The sequence below is a fragment of the Oncorhynchus nerka genome, linkage group LG5, assembly GCF_034236695.1.
Source record: "Oncorhynchus nerka isolate Pitt River linkage group LG5, Oner_Uvic_2.0, whole genome shotgun sequence".
Lineage (NCBI taxonomy): Eukaryota > Metazoa > Chordata > Actinopteri > Salmoniformes > Salmonidae > Oncorhynchus > Oncorhynchus nerka.
This window is the reverse complement of record NC_088400.1, coordinates 58,252,460-58,265,099: the sequence shown is the minus strand read 5'-3', so window position 1 is coordinate 58,265,099 and position 12,640 is coordinate 58,252,460.

Genomic DNA, 12,640 nt, shown 5'->3' with positions numbered 1-12,640 from the left:
TTGGGGTATATTGCTATTTCACCAGTAGGTGGCAATATGCATTTGACAGTACAATGCACAGTCAGTACCAATAGAAAGTACAAACCCTGTTTTCACATACGTTTTTTGTGGGATTGAAATAGAAATTGTACCTTTTTTTTACGTTGATCTACACAAGATATATACATGCGTATATACATATATATTTCTATATTTTTTTTTTTACAAATGAATAACAATTAAATAACTCAAATATAGTCGTTGCATAAGTATTTGCCCCGTTTGTTTAGGCAAGCCTAAATTATTTCAGAAGTAAATTTGGCTTAAGAAATCACAAATCATGTTATCTTATCCGCCCCTAAGGGGGTGGGTGGGCAGAGGGGGGTCATGTCACACCCTAATCTGTTTCACCTTACTTGTGCTTGTCTCCACCCCCCACCAAGTGTCTCCTATTCTTCTCCATTATCCCCTGTGTATTTATACCTGCGTTTTCTGTTTGCCTGTTTGTCTCTTGCCAGTTCGTCTTGTTTTGTCAGGTCTTTTCAGTGTGTTTCCCGTTTCTCCAGTTCTTGTCTTCTAGTCTTCCCGGTTCTGACCTTTCTGCCTGTCCTGAGCCTGCCTGCCATTCTGTCCCTGATTGACTCTGCCTTGGATTTACAAACCTCTGCCTGTCCTGAGCCTGCCTGCCATTCTGTCCCTGATTGACTCTGCCTTGGATTTACAAACCTCTGCCTGTCCTGAGCCTGCCTGCCATTCTCTCCCTGATTGACTCTGCCTTGGATTTACAAACCTCTGCCTGTCCTGAGCCTGCCTGCCATTCTGTCCCTGATTGACTCTGCCTTGGATTTACAAACCTCTGCCTGTCCTGAGCCTGCCTGCCATTCTGTCCCTGATTGACTCTGCCTTGGATTTACAAACCTCTGCCTGTCCTGAGCCTGTCTGCCATTCTGTCCCTGATTGACTCTGCCTTGGATTTACAAACCTCTGCCTGCCCTTGACCTGCCCTTTGCCTGCCCGTTGTTATAATACATATTCTGAGAACCAAACTATCTGCCTCCTGTGTCTGCATCCTGGTCATATCCTGAGTCATGATAGTTGTTCATTATTTGGACCTTCCTATCTACCATATACTCCATCTAAACGTGAATCGATTCTCAATTGCGGTACAGTTAAAATACTTCTCCTGGACATTATCATTCACCTGTTGATAAGACAAGACGTGATAAAAAAAAGAAGCTTTTTTTTGCTAATGTATGAAAGGGGTCCCTGGGTCTCTGATTTGCTTGGGAGGGGTTCCCTGGTCAAGAAAAAGGTTGAAGACCCCAGTTATAGAAAGAGAGGATGAATACCAATCCAATCATTGCACAGGACCTGGACAGAAATATTCACTAAATATACAAAAGTATGTGGACACACCATTCAAATGAGTGGATTTGACTATTTCAGCTACACCCGTTGCTGGCAGTTGTATAAAATCTAGCACACAGCCATCCAATCTCCATAGACAAACATTGGCAGTAGAATGGCCTTACTGAAGAGCTCAGTGACTCAACGTGGCACCATCAAAGGATGCAACCTCTCTAACAAGTCAGTTCGTCAAATGTCTGCCCTGCTAGAGCTGCCCGGTCAACTGTAAGTACTGTTATTGTGAAGTGAAAATGTCTAGGAGCAACACCAGCTCAGCCGCGAAGTGGTAGGCCACACAAACTCACAGAACGGGACCACCAAGTGCTGAAGCGCATAGCTTGTAAAAATCACCTGTCTTCGATTGAAACACACAGTACAGAGTTCCAAACTGCCTCTGGAAGTAACGTCAGCAAAAAAACTGTTCGGAGGGAGCTTCATGAAATGGTTTTCCATGGCCGAGCAGCCGTGCCAAGCTTAAGATCTCTGTGCGCAATGCCAAGCGTCGCCTGGAGTGGTGTAAAGCTTACCCGCCATTGGACTCTGGAGCAGTGGAAACGCGTTCTCTGGAGTGATGAATCACGCTTCACAATCTGGCAGTCCGAAGCGTGATTCTTCACTTCAGAGAACGCGTTTGCATTTGGGAATCTGGGTTTGGCGGAAGCCAGGAGAATGCTACCTGCCCGAATGCAACTAAACCCGTTTGTTTAGTTGCTGTTGACTTAGTTGCTGTTGTCAAAATCTGTGCATGAGAAAATAAATGCAACTCCCTTTTACTCCCTTGAGGTGATGGATTCAAGCTCTTTTTGTCATGTCTACTCCCGCTCGATGTCACCGGTCTACTAACTTACGGTCCTGGCAACACATTATTATGCACACCTGGCAACTGAGGTAAAGTTGGTTTTATATTCACACATTCAACAGACATCCAACAGACATTCGCCAAAAGCCATTTATAAATGTAAAAATCTATAACTAATTCACTGTTTGTCACAGAATCATGGGAATAGATGTGATTTATTCTATAAATGTCTAGCATACATTTACAACCTTTGTTTTGAGTAGAAATTCCAGTTTTGACTTGATAGAAATACATCAAATCTATAAAAATGCCATTTAATGCGGTATAAATCAATAACTAATTCACTGTTTGTCACAAACATCAAACTGTGTATGATTTATTCCATAAATGTCTAGCATACTTTTACAACCTTTGTTTTGAGGAAAGATGTCTGTTTTGATTTTAAAGAAATGCATAAAATCTACAAAATGCCATTTGAAGCGGTATAAATCAATAACTAATTCACTTTTTGTCACAGAAACATCAAACTAGGTATGATTTATTCTTTAAATGTCTAGTATACTTTTACAACCTTTGCTTTGAGTAGAAATTCCAGTTTTGACTTGATAGAAATACATAAAATCTCAAATATTGCATTTGAAGATGAAGAAATCAATAACTAATTCAGTGATTGTCGCAGAAAAAAAGTGAAAATATGCATTTATTTGCAATAACTTTAAAGAAATGTTCATTTTAAGTGCAATTTGTTCTATATGAAGTTAGACCATGTTTACATACACTTGTACAATGTTTACAATCTTAAATGGTATGCCAAATCAATGTTTGCATTTTTAGTGCAACAGTTCCACATTTTAAAATAGTTACATGGCACAACAGTAATTTATTTATACACCTCTAATCTAACAGCAAAGAGGCCCCTTCCAATCATTTTCTATTTTGGTTTTGTTGAAGTCCTTCTTTGTCATCCCCAGACAAGCTGAATGGTACCATCTCTGGCACACAGAGCATTCTATCTGCAGTATTAAAAACATAAAACAGGGTTATGTTTATTTACATGTGAATTACAGTTCTGGAATACCCAAATTCTGTTACATGCTTTTGCAATTAGGAACATTTTCAAATTTAATTTGATTTAAAAAAAATTGGATTGCTCAATTTCTAAATTGACTTTAAATGACATGCATTTGCTCACAACCCTGACAGAAGCACACATAACTGAGGTGTTAATCATCGTTGAGTATTCAGGCAATATAAATCATATAGTATTAAAAGAATACATTGTAGATATCACAAACAACTCGGTTTGAGCAGTGTCTGTCTGTTATACGTTTGATCAGTGGGTATAATGGTAAATCTGATCCCCAAGGTTCTCATAGGCTCACTTGGATATATAGAGTTGGAGGTAAAGAAAACAATATGAAACCAGGACATTAAAACACTGGCAGAATTCTTTCATCCACATCCATTCACACAAAATGTATTTAAAAGTAGAAATACCCTTCTAAGACCACTGTCTTTCTGTATGTTTTCAAATGTTTTCAAATGGTTCTTTCTTCAAGTAATGGGAATTTAAAGGGATATGGTAATACCTATGTTGGTGATGTAGGTAGTACTAGGCAGGTAGACTAGTGGTCAGAGCATTGGACTAGTAACCGAAAGGTTGCTGGATCAAATCCCTGAGCCGACAAGGTAAAAAACTGTCGTTCTGCCCCTGAACAAGGCCGATAACCCACTGTTCCTAGGCATTGAAAATAAGAATTTGTTCTTAACTGACTTGCCTAGTAAAATAATGGGTAGTAGTTGCACACCTCCCTGCTGAATTATTATGTAGAGCTGATTTGGACCAGTCTCCACTGTGGAATGTCCATGTTGATCCTCTTGATCCATCCACCTGTCTTCTTTGTTAGTCAGGCCTGACCCCTTCATCCCGTAGTTTTTTCCTATAATCTATTTTAATATGACTAAAGATGCAGAATTTTCTGCCAGGCCCCTTCTAATAGGGTTTAACAGACTCATTAGAACTTTGACCACAAGCCCTCTAGATGGACTACATGCCCTCTATCAAATCAATCAATTTCCTCACAACAAAGGTTGTAAAAGTATGCTAGACATTTATAGACTACATCATACCTAGTTTGATGTTTCTTTGACAAACGGTGAATAAGTTATTGATTTATGCCGCTTTAAATGGCATCTTATAGATGATGTATTTCTATAAAATCAAAACTGGAATTTTTACCCGCAACAAATATTATAAAAATATGCTAGACATTTATAGAACAAGTCATACCAGGTTTGATGTTTATATGAAAAACGGTGAATTAGTTATTGATTTTTACATTTTTAAATGGCTTTTGGGGAATGTCTGTTGAATGTCCGAATGTGTGAATATAAAAACAACTTTACCTTGGTCACCTGGCAACCATTATTACGCACACATGCGCCCCATCATCTGTCACACCCGGACTTCATTACTACCTTGATGACTTACCATTTATCTAGCACTCTGTTCCATCAGTCATCAGGTAGTATTGTTTATGTTTCCTTGTTCGCCACGGCTCTTGTGTTTGTTCGTTGTTATTAAACTCACACTGCACTTTTCTGACTCCCTGCGTTTACGTTACACTTTTGCAAAACACATGTCAAACGTTGGTTTCACTTTTGTTTTAAAGATAGCCAGGCCAAAGGACAAACGCATGAATATGAAAAATGTCAATATATGTGGAGGGGAACAAGATCAAAATGCTGTAGGCATCGTTTCCTGATTTATAATATTTATGTTTATTTGAGGTTTTGGGACTATGTACTACTCCATGATGATAACATAATGCAATCTGAAGTGACTGTTGTGAATCTGATGCAACAAAGTTATTTATTCCATTTAAATATCATAAAGGGGACTTCAGGTGTGGGAAGTTGGATGAGATACCTAAAGTAAACCTAACAGCAACATTCACATAAGACAATAGCAATACCACTCAATACCTAGGTGACTCGTTTTTGTCTGCATCAAGTGCAACAGAATCCATTATTTGTGGGTGACAAACTAACCTGTGACAGTCAATCTGGAGGAGCTCATGAAAATGCTCACTAGTGACAGAGCGAAGCACCTGTAGAGCAAACTCCTGGTCAAGATGAATCACCTTCCAATGGGTCAACAGAGGCACACGGATGGAAGTCATACACCTGAAAATACATTTTGTGGGAAGAGAGGTTATACTGCAGGTTGTGATAACTAAACAATGGAATATTGAGGGAATACTGTATACTCACCATACCACATGGAATATGTGTGATATTGCATGTTTTGTATGTACTGTAAGTGCTCATATCCACAGCATCACAAATACAATACATATAGTACCAGTCAAAAGTTTGGACACACCTACTCATTCAATATTTTTTTTTTTAAAGTACTATTTTCTACATTGCAGAATAATAGTGAGGACATCAAAACTATGAAATAACACATATGGAATCATGTAGTAACCAAAAAAGTGTTAAACAAATCAAAATATATTTATATTTGAGATTCTTCAAAGTAGCCACCCTTTGCCTTGATGGCAGCTTTGCACACTCTTGGCATTCTCTCAACCAACTTCATGAGGTTTGTCACCTAGAACACATTTCAATTAACAGGTGTGCCTTCTTTCCTTCTTAATGCGTTTGAGCCAATCAGTTGTGTTGTCCACCATTACTTTAAGACATGTAGGTCAATCAATACGGAAGATGTCAAGAACTTTGAAAGTTTCTTCAAGTGCAGTCGCAAAAACCATCAAGCGCTATGATGAAGCTGGCTCTCATGATGACTGCCACAGGAAAGGAAGACCCAAAGTTGCCTCTGCAGCTCCAAATTTGAGATTTTTGGTTCCAACCACCGTGTCTTTGTGAGACGAAGAGTAGATGAATGGATGATCTCCGCATGTGTGGTTCCAACCACCATGAAGCATGGAGGAGGAGGTGTGGGGGTGCTCTGCTGGTGACACTGTGATTTATTTAGAATTCAAGGCACACTTAATGAGCATGGCTACCACAGCATTCTGCAGCGATATGCCATCTCATCTGGTTGGGACTTAGTGGGACTATCATTTGTTTTTCAACAGGACAATGACCCAACACACCTCCAGGCTGTGCAAGGGCTGTTTGACTAAGTAGGAGAGTGATGGAGTGGTGCATCACAATCAACACAACCTAAACCCAATTAAGATGGTTTGGGATAAGTTGGACCGCAGAGTGAAGGAAACGCAGCCAACAAGTGCTCCGCATATGTGGGAAGTCCTTCAAGACTGTTGGAAAAGCATTCCAGGTGAAGCTGGTTGAGATAATGCCAAGAGTGTGCAAAGCTGTCATCAAGGCAAAGGGTAGCTACTTTGAAGAATCTCAAATATATTTTGACTGGTACTGTACATGTTACACTAATGAAAAACAAGAAATTACATCAGTAAAATGGCTGATTTTTTTTCATTGTCATCTAATCAAATGTGTTATTTCAGTCTATAGTCAGGGGTCTATCAATTCTGAATCCTGGGACAGTTAAATGTTTTACTCTGAAAAAGTGAGAATCTGTTTATGATTATCCCAAACTTGTAAAAAAACTTTTGAGACATCACATCTTCCTTTAGAAGATAAATGACTGGACTAGATTAACGCGAGCCACAAATGACACCTTATTCTCTATGGGCTCTTGTGTAAAGTTTTGCACTAGATTGGTAATATAGTGCCATTTGGGACGAACACTAGATTAACTTTACAAGACATCCATTTCCATCACTGCATGTCTCCATCTATAAAGCATTACTATTGGATTCCACGCTTCTATTTTAATCAGTGTAAAACGACAGGACATTGCACCAAGGGTTCTCTCGACCAACATTATTGTGATTAATACAGTCTATTTTATCTTCTGGCTTTCTTCTGGTGACTTGATGTATTTAGTGTAGGCCCCAAGGCTTGTTAATGCTTTCCCATTGCCTAATGATATAGATCCTCTTTTGCTCCCATCCCTAACAACACAGATGAATCGATCAAAACAGATTTGTTATTAAGTTTCGTTTTCTTTATTAGCTCCCTTGAGAAAAAGATAAGTTGAGACACTTTTAAAAAAAATATTTCCCATCAGATCACTTTAGAGTGGGAGAGAAAACGAACATTTACTTTCGTCAATTAGCTGGTTTTGATCAGCCTGGCTGTGTAGTTGATCCTCATATCTTGGAACGTTTAGACATAACTCAGGATGTCTGAGAGCACAAAGCAATCGAGGCAAAGACACTATCGTGTATAATGCACACCCGTTTTTCCGTGGTAAATGAACACCACATGCAGGCACATGCTATGTCCTATAGGTCTCTACCTGCGTAGAGCACATGCTCCTTTTCATTGACGTTCCAGTCTCTAAAGTGTCCTTTTGTTTTGGGTTTTAAAAAAAAAATATATATATATATATATATACAGCTTAGTCGTTGTGGCTCTGAACACACTGCCCGCCAGCCGTCGTTAAATTTTCATTAAATATGTGGCATTTTATTAGCCATTCAGATGTGGTCATATTTTGCTCTTATGTAACTAAATCATCAAAGACATAACTGCTCAACGAGTCGGTGACCACGGTTACAAATGTTTCTTTTTAGGTGTCCTTTTGTTTTGAGCACCTGCCCCCCAGAAGTTCTGTGCATTGCCCTGACCGTGCATGTATGCAACAGAATGTACACTGCTCAAAAAAATAAAGGGAACACTAAAATAACACATCCTAGATCTGAATGAATGAAATGTTCTTCTTAAATAGTTTTTTCTTTACATAGTTGAATGTGCTGACAACAAAATCACACAAAAATGATCAATGGAAATCAAATTTATCAACCCATGGAGGTCTGGATTTGGAGTCACACTCACAATTAAAGTGGAAAACCACACTACAGGCTGATCCAACTTTGATGTAATGTCCTTAAAACAAGTCAAAATGAGGCTCAGTAGTGTGTGTGGCCTCCACGTGCCTGTATGACCTCCCTACAACGCCTGGGCATGCTCCTGATGAGGTGGCGGATGGTCTCCTGAGGGATCTCCTCCCAGACGTGGACTAAAGCATCCGCCAACTCCTGGACAGTCTGTGGTGCAACGTGGCGTTGGTGGATGAAGGGAGGCATGATGTCCCAGATGTGCTCAACATTGTGTTGTTTAAGTGTTCCCTTTATTTTTTTGAGCAGTGTATTTGTGATGCCATTTAATTGTTTAAGTCTGCTGCTGAAGCCTGGTACCCCCCCCCACATGTGAAATGATAACTCAGATCAATCACATTGAAACTCTGGCTCCAAAATAATCCTATCAAGTCAGTATTAGAAGTCGGGTGATTACGATGCCCCTAGGGTTTTGGACCCACCTCCTCTACCCCATCCCAAAAACATAATAACTACCTTGTACACGATCCTTCCCAAAATATGAATACTTTTGCCATCCTGGCTAACATACTTACAAAGTAAACAAATCAAACATGAGTTTAAGTCCCTCATCAACTAGAGTGTTTCAACCAGCACCCCCTAATATGCCTATGTTTGCACAAACATCATTAGGGCCGAAGCAGAGGTAGCCCTATTATTTCTAATAATCATAAACAGTCTTTTTGCTGTTTCTTAACCCCCTGGAGGTCTGTAGTCTGCAGTTAGTACCCCCTCTTCTCCTACTATCTCAATCCTTTGGCTCTCTCCTTTTCCATACAGCCTCTCTGCTTAATAGCGCTGTCTGTCGCCAACACTTTTTCTGCTGCAGGGTGCAGTTGCCACTGCTTTAATGATCCTGTTCGAGAAGGTACCGGAACGTCCGCTTTCCCTGTGTTCAGCACTGTGGTTTCTCTGTGATCTTGTGCATCTAACCGCATGCTTTTATCCCACCGGCTGTATGAAGAGTACATACTAGCTTTCCGACTCACATGTACCTCCTCCTATGAGTTTGTGTGCGTTTACTCGAAATATTACTCCCGGGACTTATTAACACTGTAAATGTGCTGTTGGTCCATCATTGCGCAATCAAATGGGAAGCACGTAAACCTCACTTCAGACATGGATGACAGTTGATGTGAATGAGAGTGGACGCTCGTTGTTACCATCGTATTCCTAAAGGAGAGTAGATAACAACAAGAAAAATGGTGGCGGTGAAAGACGTCTCCACCCCCCCCCCCCCCCCCAAGCACATCATCTAAAAGCTCCTGAGTTTAATGAGGCATTAATGCTAGTCGAACGTACCAGGCAGAAACAGAGACCTCAAGGCCCAGGACAGCTCACAGGAAGCCAAGGTTTTTGTTGGGAACACGTGCCAGGTGTTTGCCGATACACCTGGAGCCTTCCATGCATTGATTTTATATCTCTGCGGGGATGACTATACGTTGGGGCACCATTGCCCTTGCCAGAGCTTGTAAATGAACCATGGGGCTTTATGTCTCACTGAAGGGGCTTTTAGGCCTGGTGAATCAGCATTCGATGAGAGACTGACAGACAATGTCATTTTGGCTGCATTTACACAGGCAGTCCAATTTTAATATTTTTTTCCACTAATTGGTGTTTTGATCAGTCACATTAGCCCATTCATTTAACATATTTGTCAGAGCTGACTGATTGGACAATAGGCCAATTACACACAAAAAAATCTAAACTCAGCCTTAGAGAGACGCATAGAATCGGTTTCTAAATCCCTTATGCCTACAGCAGCCCCTTCTGAAATGCACGTTATCTTGTTTAACGCCTAAAACTATTTTCCTAAAAAGTTTATTTGTTGAGAAGCCATAACAATCACATCTTCAATGTGTTCTAGTGTAATTGTATTCCCCTCCAAGACGCCTGAAAAAAGCAGCAAGACATTGTGAGAAACAGTGTAGAGTGCCATTAGAGAGGAGGTTTTCAATCATGGCCTCTTTGTATTCATACCGCTCTCTAGGTGTTTTTATTCATGAGTTTTAAATTGTGATCTCTTATTTTCTTTGCCTTTATCAGGTCAGAATGAAAACCAGCAGTGACTATCTCTAAAGTGGGCATTCTGGGCTTTTGTCTATGATATTAGAAACCTGCACACAGAGATATTGCTAACTCCAGGAGAAGCCCAATCATTCTCGCAGAGGACACATCAGACTTTCTGCTGACTGTTGACCAACAACAACTTATTTCGCTGACATTTTCCACCAGCCTTGTTATAACATTTATGTCAACTATACTTCGTTCTCCTCTTTTGTATGAGGAGCCAGTCTGGCCCTCTCTCCCCAGACAGATGCGTAGTGGGAGAAAGCCAAAGGCTCCATTTTGTAAACAAATGTTGCACTTGCAATGTTTTTGAAATGCACCATCAAGGTATATTTGAAGACATCTGATAGAATATCACTCTATTGCTTCGAGACACATCCGTCTGTGTTGCCTGGAAATGGCAGAACCGTGCTATGTAAAAGGAAGAGTGTTGCGTAAGACTTGCTCACTGCCTACATTATGACTCCACTGGGCTGTTTGTCTCTGCACACACCAAGAAGACAGAGGACGACCCTGACACAGCTGATCTCTCGTACACACGCATTTGAGCTGTATCACCGTCAAAGGTCTAATCGATAGTTTCTTATACTATGGAGAAACCCACATACTGCACCATCCTCTACTTTCTTTCCTGCCTGAAGCAAATGATCGTTTTGCTTGTTAGCACCTGCTTGTTCGTGCCTGACTGCAGTGAAACGTGTACTTCCACGTGTATGAATGAATGGCAAGAAGCAGCTTGGTTATAATTGGCCTCTGCACCGAACTCCTTATTGATTTTCATAGCATGATAATTGAAGGTGGTGACAATGTAAAGTGAATGATCGTGTGGTACGCAAAGTGGACGGCAGAAAGTAGCATGAAACAGAGATTTAGTCCCTCACCTACTGTGGGGGAGAATGTAGCATCTTGGGTGTGAGAAATGTGCATGACAAATGGAATGAATTATTGTTGTTAAATGGACAGATATTATAATGGTAACACTAGTTTGTTCAAGGCTAAACAGCGAAACAGTGACAATGTTCTGAAGACCTGGTTAATAAGTGGTCACGAATGGGTCGTCATATTCCAACACAATTATAGTTGTCATTAGAGAAACCGAATAATGTAATCTTTGAGAGAAAAATCTCAAATGAAGGTCTATTGCATTAGTATGGTCTGTAATAATGGAATTACAACAGTTGGTGGTCATTGGAAATTGGGAGTGGCAGGATTATAATGAAACAGGTGCGTGGGTGGATGCTTTGTCCATTTACAGTTGAAGTCGGAAGTTTTTCAACCACTCCACAAATTTCTTGTTAACAAACTATAGTTTTGGCAAGTCGGTTAGGACATCTACTCTGTGTGTGACACAGGTAATTTTTCCAACAATTGTTAACCGACAGATTATTTCACTTATAATTCACTGTATCACAATTCCAGTCGGTCAGAAGTTTACATACACTAAGTTGACTGTGCCTTTAAACAGCTTGGAAAATTCCAGAAAATGATGTCATGACTTAATTCTGATAGGCTAATTGACATCATTTGAGTCAACTGGAGTTGTACCTGTGGATGTGTGAAGGATTACCTTCAATCTCAGTGCCTCTTTGCTTGACATAATGGTGAAATTATGTAGATATATTGAAGCAACATCTCAAGATATCAGTCAGGAAGTTAACGCTTGGTTGCAAATGGGTCTTCCAAATGGACAATGACCCCAAGTATACTTCCACATTTGTGGCAAAATGGCTTAAGGACAACAAAGTCAAGGTATTGGAGTGGCCATCACAAAGCCCTGACCTCAATCCTATAGAACATTTGTGGGCAGAACTGAAAAAGCGTGTGCGAGCAAGGAGGCCCACAAACCTGACTCAGTTACACCAGCTCTGTCAGGAGGAATGGGCCAAAATTCACCCAACTTATTGTGGGAAGCTTGTGATAGGCTACCTGAAACGTTTGCCCCGAGTTAAACAATTTAAAGGCAATGCTACCAAATACTAATTGAGTGTATGTAATCTTCTGACTCACTGGGAATGTGATGAAAGAAATAAAAGCTGAAATAATTCATTATCTCTACTATTATTCTGACATTTCACATTCTTAAAATAAAGTGGTGATCCTAACCTAAAACAGGGCATTTTTACTAGGATTAAATGTCAGGAATTGTGATTAACTGAGTTTAAATGTATTTGGCTAAGGTGAATGTAAACTTCCGACTTCAACTGTAGATGTCAACGTTAATCGATGAAACCACTTCAATGTTTTCCATTCTGCCCTAGCCTACATCTAGCCGTGTGGAAGTTACAGAAATATGAAATGCAGGGACATCTCCCTGTGATATCCATTTTCCAGACGGTGCAATAAATGGAGCAAGGTCCACATGGTGCGTACGGTGTCTGGTGGTGAATAATAAGATAAACCCTAGCCGCTGGAGGTCACTGAAATTTCAAGCTAGGCTCCGAGACAGGATATTTCA